This window comes from Coregonus lavaretus (genome assembly GCF_964263955.1).
Source record: "Coregonus lavaretus genome assembly, chromosome: 3".
Classification (NCBI taxonomy): domain Eukaryota; kingdom Metazoa; phylum Chordata; class Actinopteri; order Salmoniformes; family Salmonidae; genus Coregonus; species Coregonus lavaretus.
This window is the reverse complement of record NC_139990.1, coordinates 5,737,579-5,758,788: the sequence shown is the minus strand read 5'-3', so window position 1 is coordinate 5,758,788 and position 21,210 is coordinate 5,737,579. Positions and strand designations below refer to the sequence as shown.

General features: G+C 47.0%; 1 pseudogene across 1 annotated transcript in view; it reads right to left on the bottom strand.

The window, feature by feature from the left end:
- LOC311119897 (neurabin-1-like) overlaps positions 1–21,210 on the bottom strand; it is a 61,579-nt pseudogene that overhangs the window by 21,261 nt on the left and 19,108 nt on the right. The window contains exons 2-4 of the transcript XR_014615245.1: positions 6,202–6,334; positions 3,819–3,938; positions 3,499–3,511 (exon numbers count right to left, since the gene is read on the bottom strand). The product of XR_014615245.1 is annotated as a neurabin-1-like (transcript). The remainder of the gene's footprint in view (positions 1–3,498; positions 3,512–3,818; positions 3,939–6,201; positions 6,335–21,210) is intronic.

The window sequence follows — 21,210 nt, the reverse complement described above, 5'->3', positions numbered from 1 at the left end:
GCTGGTCTAGCAGTAATGCTGCAGCCTCCAGTACACGTCTGCGGTATTGGCATAGATCTGGTCTATTGCTCTTTGACACAATCTCTCTCTGTCGTTCCCCACAGTTATCCTCTCTCTATAGTTCCCCACAGTCATCCTCTCTCTCTATAGTTCCCCACAGTCATCCTCTCTCTCTATCGTTCCCCACAGTCATCCTCTCTCTCTATCATTCCCCACAGTCATCCGCTCTCTCTAACGTTCCCCACAATCATCCTCTCTCTATAGTTCCCCAGTCATCCTCTCCCTCTATCGTTCCCCACAGTCATCCTCTCTCACTATCGTTCCCCACAGTCATCCTCTCTCTCTATCGTTCCCCACAGTCATCCTCTCTCTCTATCATTCCCCACAGTCATCCTCTCTCTCTATAGTTTCCCACAGTCATCTCTCTCTCTATCGTTCCCCACAGTCATCCTCTCTCTATAGTTCCCCACAGTCATCCTCTCTCTCTATCGTTCCCCACAGTCATTCTCTCTCTTTATCGTATCCCAGTCATCCTCTCTCTCCATCGTTCCCCACAGTTATCCTCTCTCTATCGTTCCCCACTGTTATCCTCGCTCTCTATCGTTCCCCACAGTCATCCTCTCTCTCTATCGTTCCCCACAGTCATCCTCTCTCTCTCTATCGTTCCCCACAGTCATCCTCTCTCTCTCTATCGTTCCCCACAGTCATCCTCTCTCTCTCTATCGTTCCCCACAGTCATCCTCTCTCTCTATCGTTCCCCACAGTCATCCTCTCTCTCTCTATCGTTCCCCACAGTCATCTCTCTCTCTCTATCGTTCCCCACAGTCATCCTCTCTCTCTCTATCGTTCCCCACAGTCATCCTCTCTCTCTCTATCGTTCCCCACAGTCATCCTCTCTCTCTCTATCGTTCCCCACAGTCATCCTCTCTCTCTATCGTTCCCCACAGTCATCCTCTCTCTCTATCGTTCCCCACAGTCATCCTCTCTCTATCTGTTCAATCAAATCAGAAAATACCTTCAGGATCCACTGTGCAGTAGTAACTATTTACTGGTGTGGCACAATGCAGAGTGATTAGAATAGTAAGGGTTGCATAGAAAATATGTAATCGAAGTCAGGGGATTTCATAATCTGGTTTTGAAACTGTGTTCAGAAATTGTGCATTGAGCTTGTCATCAAAACTCTTTAGTCCATTGGCTCTGTTTTGCGCACTGGAGTGTTTTGACTCTTTATTGCGTAACTCTGTATTCTGGAAAAAATCTTGTTATTCTGTGATTTACCCTCCTGCGCCTGACTCCTTCAAATCACCACATCACACAGACCCCACAGAGCCCCATGACAGCAACACAATTAGACCTAACCAAATCATGAGAAAACAAAAAGAGAATGACTTAACAAAAAAACGGAGCAAACTGGAATGTTATTTGGCCCTAAACAGGGATTACATAGTAGCAGAATATCTGACCACTGTGACTGACCCAAAATTAAGGAAAGCTTTGACTATGTACAGACTCACAACAACAATACACTGAAGTTATAGGCTATTGATTAGGTAGGCTACACAAGTGGCACAAATTGATTTGCAATGACTCCAGTGATATCGCCATTTCAACATATTTATTGTATCAAATGGTAGCCTATAATGGCATATAGATTAATATGCTACTTGATGGCCAACAGATTCAAATGTATCATTCTCCACATTTAATGTCAGTTTCATTGAGGACTTTTCCCCATAACAGAAGCACGCGAGGGAGTTCCATAACTTTCAATTCAAATGTTCACTCGCGCATAACGACAAGTTAAATAGCCAACCTACAACTGGTAAAAAGTTGTCAGGGTGTGCACGTGTGCTGCTCTGTCTCCTCTCACTCACGTGACTCAGCCAATAGTGGACTAAGCTGCATGCTGCGGTGCTCCCTCAACAGACACCCTTCCAGCGCTCCCCACCACCACTCACTCAGCAACAGCCTGCCTCACTGCCTGATAGTCAGCAGCAGCAGGCCACACAGTGAAATATATTTTTTAAGAGAAATGCCACGGCGGCCTCGGTGCAACTTAGAAGTAGCCCAAAAACCCGCAACCAATACCCGCGACATCGTTTTCAAAGTAATTTGCAGGAAAACCGCTGACATGGCAACCCTGGCTTCACTTCAAGAGCCTTGGTGGAGATACAGGTTTGACGGACAACTTGAGAGCCAATGGCCTAAAGAGTTTTGATGACAAGCTATTTTGAATACATTTTATTGATCAAGGGGTCGTGAAACATTCATACAGATGTAAAGGAGAACCAACAGTATCGATTCATGTACTGGCACTCTACTCTATGGGCCCTGGTCAAAAGTAGTGCACTATGTAGGAATTAAGGTGCATTTGGAATGCACACCCTGACTAATTAAGCACCACTCATAACCAGCTGACAGTCAGGCAGGGACCTAATGATGGAAAGGAAATTGTATTTTGGGCACCGAGCGCTTCCCAGCTTCCCACCCACAACAGCACACCTGAGGGCAGCCAGCTAGGCCTCTATCTCAGTCTCACGTTAAATCTCTCGCCAAGAGAGATCCGCCCTCAGATTTTAGCAAGGTGTGGGACTGGGAGGCTCAGCGTTAGATGATGCAGAGAGGATTCAGGGGATCTCGCTCCTGGCTGTGTGTTTTTGTGTGTGTATGTCCGTGGGTGTCTATTAAACCAGAGCTCTGTATTATACTATACAGTACATCCCCTCTGATATGGCTCTCTACCATATTAACACCTAACCCTAACCCATATTAACACCTAACCCTAACCCATATTAACACCTAACCCATATTAACACCTAACCCTAACCCATATTAACACCTAACACCTAACCCATATTAACACCTAACCCTAACCCATATTAACACCTAACCCATATTAACACCTAACCCTAACCCATATTAACACCTAACACCTAACCCATATTAACACCTAACCCTAACCCATATTAACACCTAACCCATATTAACACCTAACCCTAACCCATATTAACACCTAACTCCTAACCCATATTAACACCTAACCCTAACCCATATTAACACCTAACCCTAGCCCATATTAACACCTAACCCTAACCCATATTAACACCTAACCGTGGTCCTCTGTAGCTCAGCTGGTAGAGCACGGCGCTTGTAACGCCAAGGTGTATGGGTTCGATCCCCGGGACCCATACTTACAGTCATGCACGCATGACTGTAAGTCGCTTTGGATAAAAGCGTCTGCTAAATGGCATATTATTATATTTAACCCTAACCCATATTAACACCTAACCCTAACCCATATTAACACCTAACCCTAACCCATATTAACACCTCCAACATGTTCCTGTGTGGTTTGAACTCACTAACACGCCACCTATATATCCCAATGTGTCAGGCTCTAAAAGCTTTAATAATCTTGTTGGTGGGAATGTGAGTCAGTCAGATGGGGAGTATGAGGTAATACACTGGTAGCCTGCTGTGGAGCTCTGATCTGAGTACGACTGTCTCTGGCCTAGAAGGTTTCACACAGTAGCATAAATGCACGGACACACACATACACACACACACACACACACACACACACACACACAGCTGTAGCTGCAGAGTGTGATAACATCCCAGAGCTGTTCCTTCAGTTTCAGACCATGTCTCTCTCCTGGCTGTAATCCCAGACTCCTGCTGCTAAATCTCTCTGGCCATGGGGACTGGAGTGTGTGTGTCTGTGTGTGCACTTGTGTGTGTCTGTGTCTGTGTGTGTGTGTGTGTGTGTGTGTGTAGGGATTGAGTTGGCACCTACTCAGGAAGCAGAAAGCTCTTACCTGTCATCTCTCTCAGCCGCCCCGCCTCAATGACAGTCTTGACAAAGATGCCCAGTTTCTCCAGACCGGCGTCTGCACCCACTCCCATCCCTATGATGCTAATACCAAGGCCATCTTCATCTGGGCAGAGAGGAGACAGGAGTAATAAAATGGCAAGTGTCTGTGTGTGTGTATGTGTGTGTGTGGGGGGGGGGGGGGCATGCCGTGTGTTTGTGTGCTTGCTTGCATACCCTGCAGAAACTAGCTAAATCTAACCCTGCAGACACTAGCTAAATCTAACCCTGCAGACACTAGCTAAATCTAACCCTGCAGACACTAGCTAACCCTAACCCTGCAGACACTAGCTAAATCTAACCCTGCAGACACTAGCTAAATCTAACCCTGCAGACACTAGCTAAATCTAACCCTGCAGACACTAGCTAAATCTAACCCTGCAGACACTAGCTAACCCTAACCCTGCAGACACTAGCTAAATCTAACCCTGCAGACACTAGCTAAATCTAACCCTGCAGACACTAGCTAAATCTAACCCTGCAGACACTAGCTAAATCTAACCCTGCAGACACTAGCTAACCCTAACCCTGCAGACACTAGCTAACCCTAACCCTGCAGACACTAGCTAAATCTAACCCTGCAGACACTAGCTAACCCTAACCCTGCAGACACTAGCTAACCCTAACCCTGCAGACACTAGCTAAATCTAACCCTGCAGACACTAGCTAACCCTAACCCTGCAGACACTAGCTAACCCTAACCCTGCAGACACTAGCTAAATCTAACCCTGCAGACACTAGCTAAATCTAACCCTGCAGACACTAGCTAAATCTAACCCTGCAGACACTAGCTAAATCTAACCCTGCAGACACAAGCTAACCCTAACCCTAACCCTAACCCTGCAGACACTAGCTAACCCTAACCCTGCAGACACTAGCTAAATCTAACCCTGCAGACACTAGCTAAATCTAACCCTGCAGACACTAGCTAAATCTAACCCTGCAGACACTAGCTAACCATAACCCTGCAGACACTAGCTAAATCTAACCCTGCAGACACTAGCTAACCCTAACCCTGCAGACACTAGCTAACCCTAACCCTGCAGACACTAGCTAACCCTAACCCTGCAGACACTAGCTAAATCTAACCCTGCAGACACTAGCTAACCCTAACCCTGTAGACACTAGCTAACCCTAACGCTGCAGACACTAGCTAACCCTAACCCTGCAGATACTAGCTAAATCTAACCCTGCAGACACTAGCTAACCCTAACCCTGCAGACACTAGCTAACCCTAACCCAGCAGACACTAGCTAAATCTAACCCTGCAGACACTAGCTAACCCTAACCCTGCAGACACTAGCTAAATCTAACCCTGCAGACACTAGCTAAATCTAACCCTGCAGACACTAGCTAAATCTAACCCTGCAGACACTTGCTAACCCTAACCCTGCAGACACTAGCTAACCATAACCCTGCAGACACTAGCTAAATCTAACCCTGCAGACACTAGCTAAATCTAACCCTGCAGACACTAGCTAACCCTAACCCTGCAGACACTAGCTAACCCTAACCCTGCAGACACTAGCTAACCCTAACCCTAACCCTCATCATAGGAAGAGGTAAAAATGGTTACTAAAGAGAGGATCCTGCAGACACTAGCTAACCCTTACCCTAAATATCGCATTGTATTTCCTCTTCTATTTTATCAGGGCAACGTTTTATGCCTAACTCCAAATTGACCCCTAGCACTACCCACTATGCATTTGTGTAAAACAGAAAGAACTGGACAGGTATAAGCAATGTGTTATACGAATGTCCACAAAGCTAACCATATTTCCTATACCTACATGAAGTGCATAGAGGGTAGGGAGTGAAGGGCTAGTGCATAGGGGATAGGGAGTGAAGGGATAGTGCATAGGGGATAGGGAGTGAAGGGCTAGTGCATAGGGGATAGGGAATGAATGGATAGTGCATAGGGGATAGGGAGTGAAGGGCTAGTGCATAGGGGATAGGGAGTGAAGGGCTAGTGCATAGGGGATAGGGAGTGAAGGGCTAGTGCATAGGGGATAGGGAGTGAAGGGCTAGTGCATAGGGGATAGGGAGTGAAGGGCTAGTGCATAGGGGATAGGGAGTGAAGGGATAGTGCATAGGGGATAGGGAGTGAAGGGCTAGTGCATAGGGGATAGGGAGTGAAGGGCTAGTGCATAGGGGATAGGGAGTGAAGGGCTAGTGCATAGGGGATAGGGAGTGAAGGGCTAGTGCATAGGGGATAGGGAGTGAAGGGCTAGTGCATAGGGGATAGGGAGTGAAGGGATAGTGCATATGGGATAGGGTTATTTGGATATGCTTATATGGGTCTATTTGGGATCGGCCCCAGGTCTTCCTACCTTTCTCCAGCTCTACAGGGAACAGCTCCAGTTTCTCCACCCTCTTCTCCAGCTCGTACTCTGCTGACGAGGCCACCGGGTCCACCTCCTCATTCCTCCTGTCATAGTCCTCGTTACAGTAGGTGTTGAACACCTGGAGACACACCAACACACACCCTGGTTAGTTACCACACTGAGCTCAATACTTACGAGCTATTTTTGGGGAATCACGTTTTGTTACTGAGTAGTTAAGACAATTACAGTAGTATACAGCTGAAGTCGGAAGTTTACATACACTTAGGTTGGAGTCATTAAAACTTGTTTTTCAACCACTCCACACATTTCTTGTTAACAAACTATAGTTTTGGCAAGTCGGTTAGGACATCTACTTTGTGCATGACACAAGTAATTTTTCCGACAATTGTTTACAGATAGATTATTTCACTTATAATTCACTGTATCACAATTCCAGTGGGTCAGACGTTTACATACTCTAAGTTGACTATGCCTTTAAACAGCTTGGAAAATTCCAGAAAATGATGTCATGGCTTTAGAAGCTTCTGATAGGCTAACTGACATCATTTGAGTCAATTGGAGGTGTACCTGTGGATGTATTTCAAGGCCTACCTTCAAACTCAGTGCCTCTTTGCCTGACATCATGGGAAAATCAAAAGAAATCAGCCAAGACTTCAGAAAAAAAATCATTTTCTGAAGATGTCCTAACCGACTTGCCAAAACTATAGTTTGTTAACAAGAAATGTGTGGAGTGGTTGAAAAACAAGTTTTAATGACTCCAACCTAAGTGTATGTAAACTTCCGACTTTAACTGTATATACTGTATTCTATTCTACTGTATTTTAGTCAATGCCACTCCGACATTGCTCGTCCTAACATTTATATATTTCTTAATTCCATTATTTTACTTTTAGATTTGTGTATTGTTGTGAATTGTTAAGATACTACTGCACTGTTGGAGCTAGGAACCCAAACATTTCGCTACACATGCAATAACATCTCCTAAATATGTGTATGTGACCAATAAAATTGGATTTGATTCGAAGTAATAAAGATTATATTCTCATCCAGGCCAGTGAATAGCTTTGGTGGATATGCACAGTTTACTGGTCTGTTGACCCACTGAGTTTAAGAGTAGACAATATATAGCAGGCTACTACTGTTGTTTATACCTTAAATGGCATATATATTATTATAAACCGGGTGGTTCCAGCCCTGAATGCTGATTGGCTGAAAGCTGTGGTATATCAGACCGTATATCACGTGGATGACCCCAAAATGTTTTTTACTGATCCAATTGCGTTGGTTACCAGTTTATAATAGCAATAAGGCACCTCGGGGGTTTGTGGTATATTGCCAATATACCACGGCTAAGGGCTGTATCCAGGCACTAAGATCAGCCCTTAGCAGTGGTATATTGGCCATATACCACACCTCCTCAGGCCTTATTGCTTAATTATATTATTATGATAATTACGTCTTCATTACCACTAATCTGTTACACTACCACATCATCACACTGGAGGAAATATGAGGTCCTTAGAGACAGAGGAGAAAAGAGGGCGAGTTGTGGCCCTTTCTCTGAGCGTGGGTCGACCAGGCCTCAAAGCGATGCTCATCTCCTGAAACGCTACCAGTCACTTCCACTCCCCTTCAGCCTGAGTGATTCTGCTGCTCGCTCTGGTGTGAAGGGGCTGACGCACGCACATGCACACTCCTGTCAGTGACCGCACACCACGTCCCAGAGGGTACAGGGTCTCTGCCAACATCCATCTGGGTGACAAACACACACCTGGGCCCATAAAGTGTCTCAGAGTAGGAGTGCTGATTTAGGATGTGTTAATTGTTGTCATTTGTTTGCGGTGGATCAGGGGACATTTAGCACAAGGCAATGTTTCGTCCCAAATGGCAGCCTTTTCCATCAGTGGAGGCTGCTGAGGGGAGAACGGCTCATAATACCGGACGGAACGGAGCAGATGGAATGGCATCAAACACCTGGAAACCATGTGTTTGATGTATTTGATACCATTCCACAGATTCCGCTCCAGCCATTACCACGAGCCTGTTCTCCCCAATTAAGGTGCCACCAACCTCCAGTGTTTTCCATATATAGTGCACTACTTTTGATCAGGGCCCTTAAGGCTCGAGTCAAAACTAGTGCACTATGTAGGGAATAGGGTGCCATTTAGGATGTCTGTGTCAGTCTCTGCTTCTCCATAATGAGCGACATCAGGAGAATGATAATGCGTCATGATTAATATGCCAGAATATCTCATCTGTGAAAAACACATATTGCTACAATAACAGAGAGACCTTGTCTGTCTGTCTCACAAAACCTGATTCCACATAGGATATAGTCTGAGTATGTCTGAAAGACTATTACAATAAATAGGTGAGGTCAGCTCACCATAGGATATAGTCTATGACAGACTATAGAAAGACTATAATGTAAACTCACTGTCTCCTGCTCCCAGTAAGCAAACAGAGAGACGACATTACATCTGTATCAGCACTTCTATTGCCCTAGCTCCTGTCCAATGTTTGGCCTGTAAAATGTTTGGTTTGTAAAATGTTTGGCCTGTAATATGTTTGGCCTGTAAAATGTTTGGCCTGTAAAATGTTTGGCCTGTAATATGTTTGGCCTGTAAAATGCTTGGATGTGCACAAATAGGCTATTCTTTCCATCATTCTAAACCATTACAACAAGCACACAACAGTTTACTGGCAGGATGACACCAAACCAAAGACAGAGAGGCAGAGTGAGAGTCTGTATCTATTATTTTCCTATCCAGCTCCTGTGCCATGTATGGATGTGTGTACAGTAGCCATCGTTTTAGACCGTTACACACAAACACAACAGTTCACTGGCAGGATGAGACCAGACTAAAGATAGAGAGAGCGTGGTAGAAAGTGTTTAAAAGAGGACGAGAGCATAGAGAGAGTGATACTATGTGTAGTGTTGCGTTCCGCTACGTGTGTTATCACTGAGACCTCTCCATCATCAATCATTCAGAGTAATCAACAGTCCTGCATTATTAAAGCATACGGTCACGCCGCTGGACGGACGCCAGGACGACTGACTGGCAGTAACAACGCATTATGGCCTCTTTGCAGTCACCCTCTCTACTCACTAAGAACACATCAACATGACTAGAGAATGGAGGAGGGAGGGAGAGAGAGAGAGAGAGAGAGAGAGAGAGAGAGAGAGAGAGAGAGAGAGAGAGAGAGAGAGAGAGAGAGAGAGAGAGAGAGAGAGAGAGAGAGAGAGAGAGAGAGAGAGAGAGAGAGAGAGAGAGAGAGAGAGAAGGCATTTCCCAAGGGAACACTGCAGAGGTAGAGAAGCAACCATTAAGTGTCTGCCTGGTGCCTGCCTGCCCTTCAGTGTAGCTGCTGTTAGAAAGCTATTCAGCTCTACAACAGGCCTCATCTCCATCTGTCTTTACAGGGAAAAATGTCTACCTGTAACAGTTGTTAAAAACAACTAGGGCTGATCCCAATTCGTCGACTGGTCGATTGTTTGGTAGATAGGCTGTTGGTCGACCAAGATTGTTTTAGTCGAGCAGTAGGAAATATATATATACAGTATCTCACAAAAGTGAGTACACCCCTCACATTTTTGTAAATATTTGAGTATATATTTTCATGTGACAACACTTAAGAAATGACACTTTGCTACAATGTAAAGTAGTGAGTGTACAGCTTGTATAACAGTATACATTTGCTGTCCCCTCAAAATAACTCAACACACAGCCATTAATGTCTAAACCGCTGGCAACAAAAGTGAGTACACCCCTAAGTGAAAATGTCCAAATTGGGCCCAATTAGCCATTTTCCCTCCCCGGTGTCATGTGATTCGTTAGTGTTACAAGGTCTCAGGTGTGAATGGGGAGCAGGTGTGTTAAATTTGGTGTCATCGCTCTCACACTCCCTCATACTGGTCACTGGAAGTTCAACATGGCACCTCATGGCAAAGAACTCTCTGAGGATCTGAAAAAAAGAATTGTTGCTCTACATAAAGATGGCCTAGGCTATAAGAAGATTGCCAAGACCCTGAAACTGAGCTGCAGCACGGTGGCCAAGACCATACAGCGGTTTAACAGGACAGGTTCCACTCAGAACAGGCCTCGCCATGGTCGACCAAAGAAGTTGAGTGCACGTGCTCAGCGTCATATCCAGAGGTTGTCTTTGGGAAATAGACGTATGAGTGCTGCCAGCATTGCTGCAGAGGTTGAAGGGGTGGGGGGTCAGCCTGTCAGTGCTCAGACCATACGCCGCACACTGCATCAAATTGGTCTGCATGGCTGTCGTCCCAGAAGGAAGCCTCTCCTAAAGATGATGCACAAGAAAGCCCGCAAACAGTTTGCTGAAGACAAGCAGACTAAGGACATGGATTACTGGAACCATGTCCTGTGGTCTGATGAGACCAAGATAAACTTATTTGGTTCAGATGGTGTCAAGCGTGTGTGGCGGCAACCAGGTGAGGAGTACTTTGCACACGCAAAGAACCTTGGCGTGTGCAAAGAACCTTGGCGTGACCCTGGACAACACCCTGTCATTCTCCGCTAACATCAAAGCGGTGACCCGATCCTGCAGGTTCATGCTCTACAACATTCGCAGAGTACGACCCTACCTCACACAGAAAGCGGCACAGGTCCTAATCCAGGCACTTGTCATCTCCCGTCTGGATTACTGCAACTCGCTTTTGACTGGGCTCCCTGCCTGTGCTATTAAACCCCTACAACTTATCCAGAACGCTGCAACCCGTCTGGTGTTCAACCTTCCCAAGTTCTCTCATGTCACCCCGCTCCTCCGCACACTCCACTGGCTTCCAGTTGAGGCTCGCATCTACTACAAGACCATGGTGCTTGCCTACGGAGCTGTGAGGGGAACGGCACCTCTTTACCTTCAGGCTCTGATCAGACCCTACACCCAAACGAGGGCACTACGTTCATCCACCTGTGGCCTGCTAGCCCCCCTACCTCTACGGAAGCACAGTTCCCGCTCAGCCCAGTCAAAGCTATTCGCTGCTCTGGCACCCCAATGGTGGAACAAGCTCCCCCAAGACGCCAGGACAGCGGAGTCACTGACCACCTCCGGAGACACTTGAAACCCTACCTCTTTAAGGAATACCTGGAATAGTATAAAAGTAATCCTTATACCCCTCCCTCCCCCACCCCCCCATAAAAAAAAATAAAAAAAAGTGGTTGTCCCACTGGCTATCATAAGTTGAATGCACCAATTTGTAAGTCGCTCTGGATAAGAGCGTCTGCTAAATGATGTAAATGTAAATGTAAATGAGTACGAAGACAAGTGTGTCTTGCCTACAGTCAAGCATGGTGGTGGGAGTGTCATGGTCTGGGGCTGCATGAGTGCTGCCGGCACTGGGGAGCTACAGTTAATTGAGGGCACCATGAATGCCAACATGTACTGTGACATACTGAAGCAGAGCATGATCCCCTCCCTTCGGAGACTGGGCCGCAGGGCAGTTTTCCAACATGATAACGACCCCAAACACACCTCCAAGACGACCACTGCCTTGCTAAAGAAGCTGAGGGTAAAGGTGATGGACTGGCCAAGCATGTCTCCAGACCTAAACCCTATCTGTGGGGCATCCTCAAACGGAAGGTGGAGGATTGCAAGGTCTCTAACATCCACCAGCTCCGTGATGTCGTCATCGAGGAGTGGAAGAGGACTCCAGTGGCAACCTGTGAAGCTCTGGTGAACTCCATGCCCAAGAGGGTTAAGGCAGTGCTGGAAAATGATGGTGGCCACACAAAATATTGACACTTTGGGCCCAATTTGGACATTTTCACTTAGGGGTGTACTCACTTTTGTTGCCAGCGGTTTAGACATTAATGGCTGTGTGTTGTGTTATTTTGAGGGGACAGCAAATTTACACTGTTATACAAGCTGTACACTCACTACTTTACATTGTAGCAAAGTGTCATTTCTTCAGTGTTGTCACATGAAAAGATATACTCAAATATTTACAAAATGTGAGGGGTGTACTCACTTTTGTGAGATACTGTATATTTGCACCCATCTCAATGAACTAATCCATTGTGGATGTCACGATCGTCTTGACGAGAAGTAGACCAATACGCAGCGTGTTGAGCGAACATGATTGACTTTATTACCGTCAGTGATAATAAGCACACTAAACAAAAACAATAAACGACTCGTGAAGTCCACGGTGACAAAGACCGACAAGGAACAAAAACCCACAAACCCAAAGGGGAAAACATACAGTTTAAATATGGCTCCCAATCAGAGACAACCAGCCTACAGCTGACACTCGTTGCCTCTGATTGGGAGTCACACAGGCAAACATAGAAAAACACAACCTAGAACACCCAACATAGAAACAGAACACATAGAATGAACACACCCTGGCTCAACATATAGAGTCCCAGAGCCAGGGTGTGACAGTACCCCCCCCTAAAGGCGCGGACTGCGACCGCGCCTAAATCCGAGCAAAACAGGGGAGTGCTGGGTGGGCATTCCTCCTCGGCGGCGGCTCCGGCTCCGGGCTTGCCCACCACCCTCCAACAAACCCCCCATAGCGCCCCTGGTCCTGTCTGGCCCCGCTGGCTGGAGCTGGACTGGACGTAGCAGGAGCGGTAGGCTTCAGCTCCTTAGTGGAGCAGTTGAGCGGTACCTGAATTGGCACCGATGACCCAGGCACGGGTTGTGCCGGACTGACGACGCGCACCGTAGACTTGGTGCGAGTGGCAGGAACAGGCCGGACCGGGCTGGCGACGCGCACCGTAGACTTGGTGCGTGGAGCAGGGACAGGCCGGGCCGGGCTGGCGACGCACACCGTAGGCTCGGTGCGTGGAGCAGGAACAGGCCGGACCGGGCTGGCGACGCACACCGTAGGCTTGGTGCGTGGAGCAGGGACAGGCCGGGCCGGGCTGGCGACGCACCCCGTAGGCTTGGTGCGTGGAGCAGGGACAGGCCGGGCTGGGCTGGCGACGCACACCGTAGGCTTGGTGCGTGGAGCAGCAACTGGCCGGACTGGGCTGGCGACGCACACCGTAGGCTTGGTGCGTGGAGCAGGAACAGGCCGGGCTGGGCTGGCGACGCACACCGTAGGCTTGGTGCGTGGAGCAGGGACAGGCCGGGCTGGGCTGGCGACGCACACCGTAGGCTTGGTGCGTGGAGCAGCAACTGGCCGGACTGGGCTGGCGACGCACACCGTAGGCTTGGTGCGTGGAGCAGCAACTGGCCGGACTGGGCTGGCGACGCACACCGTAGGCTTGGTGCGTGGAGCAGGGACAGGCCGGGCTGGGCTGGCGACGTACACCGTAGGCTTGGTGCGTGGAGCAGGGACAGGCCGGGCTGGGCTGGCGACGCACACCGTAGGCTTGGTGCGTGGAGCAGGAACGGGTTGGACCAGGCTGACGACTCGCACCGTAGGCTTGGTGTGAGGGGCAGGAACATGCCGGGCTGGGCTGGCGGCGTGCACCTTACACTTAGTGCGGGAAACAGGAACGGGCCGGACCGGACTGGTGACGCACACCACTTGCTTGGTGTGAGGAGCGGGACTGGGTTTCGTCATAACCCCCCGCTCCCTCAGCTGCCTACCGAGTTCCTCTCGCCGTGCCTCCTTTCTCACCCTTTCCCTTATCGCCTCCAAATGCTCCATCCTCTGCAACACTACCTCCTGCTCCCTCGTCGTCCCTGCCGTGTGCCCCCCCCTAAAATTTTTTTGGGGTTGCCTCTCGCCTGTCCGACGTTGACCCTGCTGACGCCGCTGCTCCTCTCTCCGTCGCCTCTCCACCGTCTCACTGCATGGCCGGCGATCCATCCCGGCCAGGATTTCCTCCCAGGTCCAGGACCCCTGCCCGTCCAAGATCTGCTCCCACGTCCAGGCTGCCTGCTCCTGGACACGCTGCTTGGTCTTGGTATGGTGGGTTTTTCTGTCACGATCGTCTTGACGAGAAGTAGACCAATACGCAGCGTGTTGAGCGAACATGATTGACTTTATTACCGTCAGTGATAATAAGCACACTAAACAAAAACAATAAACGACTCGTGAAGTCCACGGTGACAAAGACCGACAAGGAACAAAAACCCACAAACCCAAAGGGAAAAACATACAGTTTAAATATGGCTCCCAATCAGAGACAACCAGCCTACAGCTGACACTCGTTGCCTCTGATTGGGAGTCACACAGGCAAACATAGAAAAACACAACCTAGAACACCCAACATAGAAACAGAACACATAGAATGAACACACCCTGGCTCAACATATAGAGTCCCAGAGCCAGGGTGTGACAGTGGAGGCCAAGACTAAAAGCCAATTTATGCTTGATCCGAAAAATGTGGTCGGAGGCTCCATATGGAGGGTGTGATGCAATTGCGGAGAGGACAAATCGAGCTCAGTACCACATCGCCATGCGCCTCCCATATGTTGTAACAATGCGGAGGGCTCTGTATACAGTGAGCACTGTATGAATGCCCTGACTTCTACAGAGGCCGTTTCACCGTAAATGCAACATGGCCAATGCAGACGTCGGATTTACCATGTAGCGCCCAGATGCACAAGGCACTTCTCCCTCCAGAATGTTCTCTCTCCCTCCAGAATGTTCTCTCTCCCTCCAGAATGTTCTCTCTCCCTCCAGAATGTTCTCTCTCCCGCCAATTTGTGAACATTCATTGTTTCATAACTTAATTGTGTGAATTGTTTGTGTTTGATTGTTAGTGTATATCACTTCCCCATTACATATAATCACCAGTAGTACATTTCCCGTTAATTCCTATCATTTCTAATTTACAATGTTTGTTTGGTTATAATAATTTATGTTAACGCATTCAATATATTATTATTCCAGTCTTACCGTTCTCATTGTTGGAGTGGACACATTGTTTGCAGAGCGCACAACCTAGGCTACACTTGTGAGAAACAAGTTTTGTTTTATTTCATTCCATTTACGTGTTCTGTCAATTCAATTTAGTCATTGTCTTTAGTTTGGAGAGCTCCTGTCAATGTTGAGTAAGGATGTGCACCGAATTACGCATAGAAGTATATAGGCCTATAGGCTACCTGGCCTGCACACAAATGTAGACATATAAATGTGCCCATCTGGGGATCTGATAGTATTTCTGATTGGCTTAACGCACCACCACTAATGACCTGTGGAGCTTCTCAAAGTAATGTTTTCTTCACCTCAAACAGCAAGCAAACAAAGTCTGTTTTTACATCCATTGAGAATGCCAATAGTTCCTCAATGTATTGTAGGCTATTTGAAAAATCTTTCCAGCTCTCTCCCTTTCGATAACCAGTCAGCGTGAAAGGGAAAAATGTCATGCTCTGATCCAGTGGAAACGTCATAAAATAGGCCTACCTGATTACTTCTTATCAGTGCTTGACTTGGACTGAAATAGGTTCCAGTACTCATTTTGGGTGCTGGTACTGTTTATATTTAGGTGCAGGAGCTCCACAATACTTTTGAGCTAATTTTCTATAAGAGGAACAGGAGCTCAAGCAGTAGAAAATCTGAGTTGCAATCGATTGGTCGAAAGAACAGACGACTTTCGGTCTACCAAGATTTTGCTTTTGTCGGGGACAGCCCTAAAACAACACCAGCTACATAAAGAAAGATCTAACCACATGACTAAGGCAGAGAGTCTAGGATTATCAAATGTGAGGACATCTCATCTGTCTCTATATTATACAACTGTAATAACTTCTACCTCTATGTCCTGGTTCTAACAGTGGTCTGCCATGACCCACGTTAAAGGACAAACCAATCTGCTTCATTTCCAATGTAACATATTACAGACACATTAGCGACCAAGTGACTTCATGACATGAAAAGTTACTATAGTGACTTGACAAAGACCTATGGGGAAACAACGATCAATCTTAGGAACGACAAACAGCGACTTTATCATTGGATCTGTACCAAAACCCTGACACTTCCTCTCCTCCTCAACAAGACAAGCCTCTCAGAGCTGATTGTGTGTGTGTGTGTGTGTGTGTGTGTGTGTGTGTGTCTGTGTGTGTCTGTGTGTGTGTGTGTGTGTGTGTGTGTGCTGAGGGAAAACAGAAACAGCAGGGCTCCTAACGACTTTCCTAGCTGACTGTATTGCTCTTTTCATTTTCCCTCGCTCTATCAATACGGCTTCCCCTTCCTCCTCTCTCTCACTGCTATCCATCTATCTATCATCCACACACAGGATCCTCCTCTCTCTCGCTGCTATCCATCTATCTATCATCCACACACAGGATCCTCCGATCAATAGAGCTGTCAGTCGACAGCCGGCACAATGCAGTGCATTTCTCTTTCCATCATAAATCAGCCTTCTTTTACCGCGGCTATAACAAGCCTGTACTCTGTAATGGTGCAGAGAGGAAACACAATGGACAGTTTTGAATATAGATGTTACTGCTGCTGCTGGGTTTTAAGTGCAGAATGCTGTTTATGTAGCTGCATCCCAAATGGCACCCTATTCCCTATGTAGTGCACTACTTTTGACTTGGGCCCATAGGGCTCTAGTCAAATGTATTGAATAGGGTGCCATTTAAGACACATGTCACGCCCTGGCTCTGGGACTCTGTTATGTTGAGCCAGGGTGTGTGGTTTCTATGTGTTTTGTGTGCTAGGGTTATTATCTAGTTCATTTGTTTCTATGTTGGCCGGTGTGGTTCTCAATCAGAGGCAACGTGTATCAGCTGTTGCTTGTTGTCTCTGATTGGGAACCATACTTAGGCAGCCTGTTTTCCACAGTGTGTGGTGGGATCTTGTTCCGTGTATGGTTTGTGTCTGTTACTAAGGACTTCACGTATCGTTTTGTTGTTTTGTTCGTTGTGGTACTCTAAATAAAGTAGTATGTTCACATTCCACGCTGCGCATTGGTCCACTTCTCAAGACGATCGTGACAACACAGCCGAAGTTCAGGGTTTCCAGGCTTGTTAGCGCTGTGCTGCTGGTGCTGGAGGATGGCTTGTGTCATATAGGAAATGAAATATGAATTTCATCTGCTGCTGATGGAACCTCCAACTCTTTATAATATATCCTATCTCACTTCTAATGGTGTGTTTGTGTGCAGTGTGTGTGTGTGTGCAGGTGTGTATTTAAGCATGTGCACCTGTGTGTGCCTGTTTAAGGTGGAAGGATGCTCCTCTAGGACAGCCATTGGGCGTGTAGAACAAATTAACCCTCCATCACAATCCCCCCACTCCTCCACTCTCTTCCCATCTTCCTCTCATCCCTCTATTCCCCCTCCACTTCTCCTCTCATTCCAGTCACAGAAAAAGAGCGCGAGAGAGCGAGAGAGAGAACGAGAGAGAGAGAGAGAGAGAGAGAGAGAGAGCTGGAAACTGAGCTGCACTTCCTAACTTCCTGCCAAATGTATGACCATATTAGAGACACATACTTCCCTCAGATGACACAGACCCACAAATAATTAGAAAACAAATCCAATTTGGATAAACTCCCTTATCTATTGGATGAAATACCACAGTGTGCCATCACAGCAGCAAGATTTGTGACCTGTTGCCACAAGAAAAGGGCAACCAGTGAAGAACAAACACCATTGTAAATACAACCTATATTTATGTTTATTTATTTTCCTTTTAGTACTTTAACTATTTGCACATCATTATAACACCGTATATAGACATAATATGACATTTGAAATGTCTTTATTCTTTAGGAACTTTTGTGAGTGTAATGTTTACTGTTAATTTTTTATTATTTATTTCCCTTTTTGTTTATTATCTAGTTCACTTGCTTTGGCAATGTAAACATATGTTTTCCATGCCAGTAAAGCCCTTAAATTGAAATTGGAGAGAGAGAGAGAGAGAGAGAGAGAGAGAGAGAGAGAGAGAGAGAGAGAGAGAGAGAGAGAGAGAGAGAGAGAGAGAGAGAGAGAGAGAGAGAGAGAGAGAGAGAGAGAGAGAGAGAGAGAGAGAGAGAGAGAGGGTTGGGGTGATAGTAGGTCACAGTCAAAGTTGTATCATTTGAGTCTCGCTTGCTCAGTATTCATCTGATGGCCTACAGTGGGCCCGGCTGACAGCCCCTGAGCCAAATCGTGTCTGACTGCCTTTTCTCAGAGGCACGCCTGGGGCCCGGAAAGCAGCATGGGAGGGAGGAGGGGAGGATGGAAGGAAGGGGTTTTCAGAGGAAAAAAGGAAAGAGAGGGAGGAAAGGAAGAGAGTGGGTTCTGTTCTGGTCGCTCTGGGGCCATTTGAGTCGGTGTCCAAGATGGCACTGCATGGCACCCACAGCCCGGCCAACCGCCGCTAATCACATTAAATAGCCCTTTGGTGTGTCGGTGCCAGAGACCACATTGTGCCACCCAGCCACCTTGCCACCCTGCCAGCGGACAAATGATCCGGCCAGGCCAGACCCAGACCAGGCTGAGGCTGCATCCCAAATGGCATCCGATTCCCTTTATAGTGCACTACTTTTGACCAGGGACCATAGCCCCCTTTTCCCCAGGTACACTAGCCCTATGGGCCCTGGTCAAAAGTAGTGCACTACAGTGAGGGAAAATCCCCTGCTGATTTTGTACGTTTGCCCACTGACAAAGAAATAATCAGTCTGTAATTTTAATGGTAGGTTTATTTGAACAGTGAGAGACAGAATAACAACAAAAAAATCCAGAAAAACACATGTCAAAAATGTTATACATTGATTTGCATTTGAATGAGGGAAATAAGTATTTGACCCCTCTGCAAAACATGACTTAGTACTTGGTGGCAAAACCCTTGTTGGCAATCACAGAGGTCAGACGTTTCTTGTAGTTGGCCACCAGGTTTGCACACATCTCAGGAGGGATTTTGTCCCACTCCTCTTTGCAGATCTTCTCCAAGTCATTAAGGTTTTGAGGCTGACGTTTGGCAACTCGAACCTTCAGCTCCCTCCACAGCTTTTCCACCTCCATGTTTGACGGTGCAGATGGTGTTCTTGGGGTCATAGGCAGCATTCCTCCTCCTCCAAACACGGCGAGTTGAGTTGATGCCAAAGAGCTCGATTTTGGTCTCATCTGACCACAACACTTTCACCCAGTTCTCCTCTGAATCATTCAGATGTTCATTGGCAAACATCAGAAAGGCATGTATATGTGCTTTCTTGAGCAGGGGGACCTTGCGGGCGCTGCAGGATTTCAGTCCTTCACGGCGTAGTGTGTTACCAAATGTTTTCTTGGTGACTATGGTCCCAGCTGCCTTGAGATCATTGACAAGATCCTCCCGTGTAGTTCTGGGCTGATTCCTCACCGTTCTCATGATCATTGCAACTCCACGAGGTGAGATCTTGCATGGAGCCCCAGGCCGAGGGAGATTGACAGTTATTTTGTGTTTCTTCCATTTGCGAATAATCACACCAACTGTTGTCACCTTCTCACCAAGCTGCTTGGCGATGGTCTTGTAGCCCATTCCAGCCTTGTGTAGGTCTACAATCTTGTCCCTGACATCCTTGGAGAGCTCTTTGGTCTTGGCCATGGTGGAGAGTTTGGAATCTGATTGATTGATTGATTGCTTCTGTGGACAGGTGTCTTTTATACAGGTAACAAACTGAGATTAGGAGCACTCCCTTTAAGAGTGTGCTCCTAATCTCAGCTCGTTACCTGTATAAAAGACACCTGGGAGCCAGAAATCTTTCTGATTGAGAAGGGGGTCAAATAATTATTTCCCTCATTAAAATGTGTTTTTCAGGAATTTTTTGTTGTTATTCTGTCTCTCACAGTTCAAATAAACCTACCATTAAAATTATAGACCGATCATTTCTTTGTCAGTGGGCAAACGTACAAAATCAGCAGGGGATCACATACTTTTTTCCCTCACTGTATAAAGGAAATCTGGTGCCATTTGGGACAGAGCCCCTCAGGCCCATGGTACACACCCAGAATGCCTTGCAGTAGCAGATTAACCACGGCAACGCAACACACCGTGTCCCTGTCTGTTTCTGATCTGCTGTAGTGCTGAAGCGACAAGGACAGCTCAGCACATTAGTATTCCATTACAGCTGCCTGTGGCCAGACACGTGCTACAGACACGTGTCACATGATCTGTCACATGATTGCAGTATATATACACCTGTTCTGAAAGGCCCCAGAGTCTGCAACACCACTAAGCAAGGGGCACTACCAAGCAAGCGGCACCATGAAGACCAAGGAGCTCTCCAAACAGGTCAGGGACAAAGTTGTGGAGAAGTACAGATCAGGGTTGGGTTATAAAAAAATATCTGAAACTTTGAACATCCCACGGAGCACCATTAAATCCATTATAAAAAAATGGAAAGAATATGGCACCACAACAAACCTGCCAAGAGCGGGCCACCCACCAAAACTCACGGACTAGGCAAGGAGGGCATTAAGCAGAGAGGCAACATAGAGACTTCCTGTAGCTCAGTTGGTAGCGCATTGCACTTGCAATGCCAGGGTTGTGGGTTTGATTCCCACGGGGTGCCAGTATGAAAAATGTATGCACTCACTAACTGTAAGTCGCTCTGGATAAGAGCGTCTGCTAAATGACTAAAATGTAAATAGAGACCAAAGATAACCCTGAAGGAGCTGCAAAGCTCCACAGCGGAGATTGGAGTATCTGTCCATAGGACCACTTTAAGCCGTACACTCCACAGAGCTGAGCTTTACGGAAGAGTGGCCAGAAAAAAGTCATTGCTCAAAGAAAAAAAGAAGCAAACATGTTTGGTGTTTGCCAAAAGGCATGTGGGAGACACCCCAAACATATGGAAGAAGGTACTCTGGTCAGATGAGACTAAAATTAAGCTTTTTGGCCATCAAGGAAAACGCTATGTCTGGCGCAAACACAACACCTCTCATCACCCCGAGAACACCATCCCCACAGTGAAGCATGGTGGTGGCAGCATCATGCTGTGGGGATGTTTTTCATCGGCAGGGACTTGGAAACTGGTCAGAATTGAAGGAATGATGGATGGCGCTAAATACAGGGAAATTCTTGAGGGAAACCTGTTTCAGTCTTCCAGAGATTTGAGACTGGGACGGAGGTTCACCTTCCAGCAGGACAATGACCCTAAGC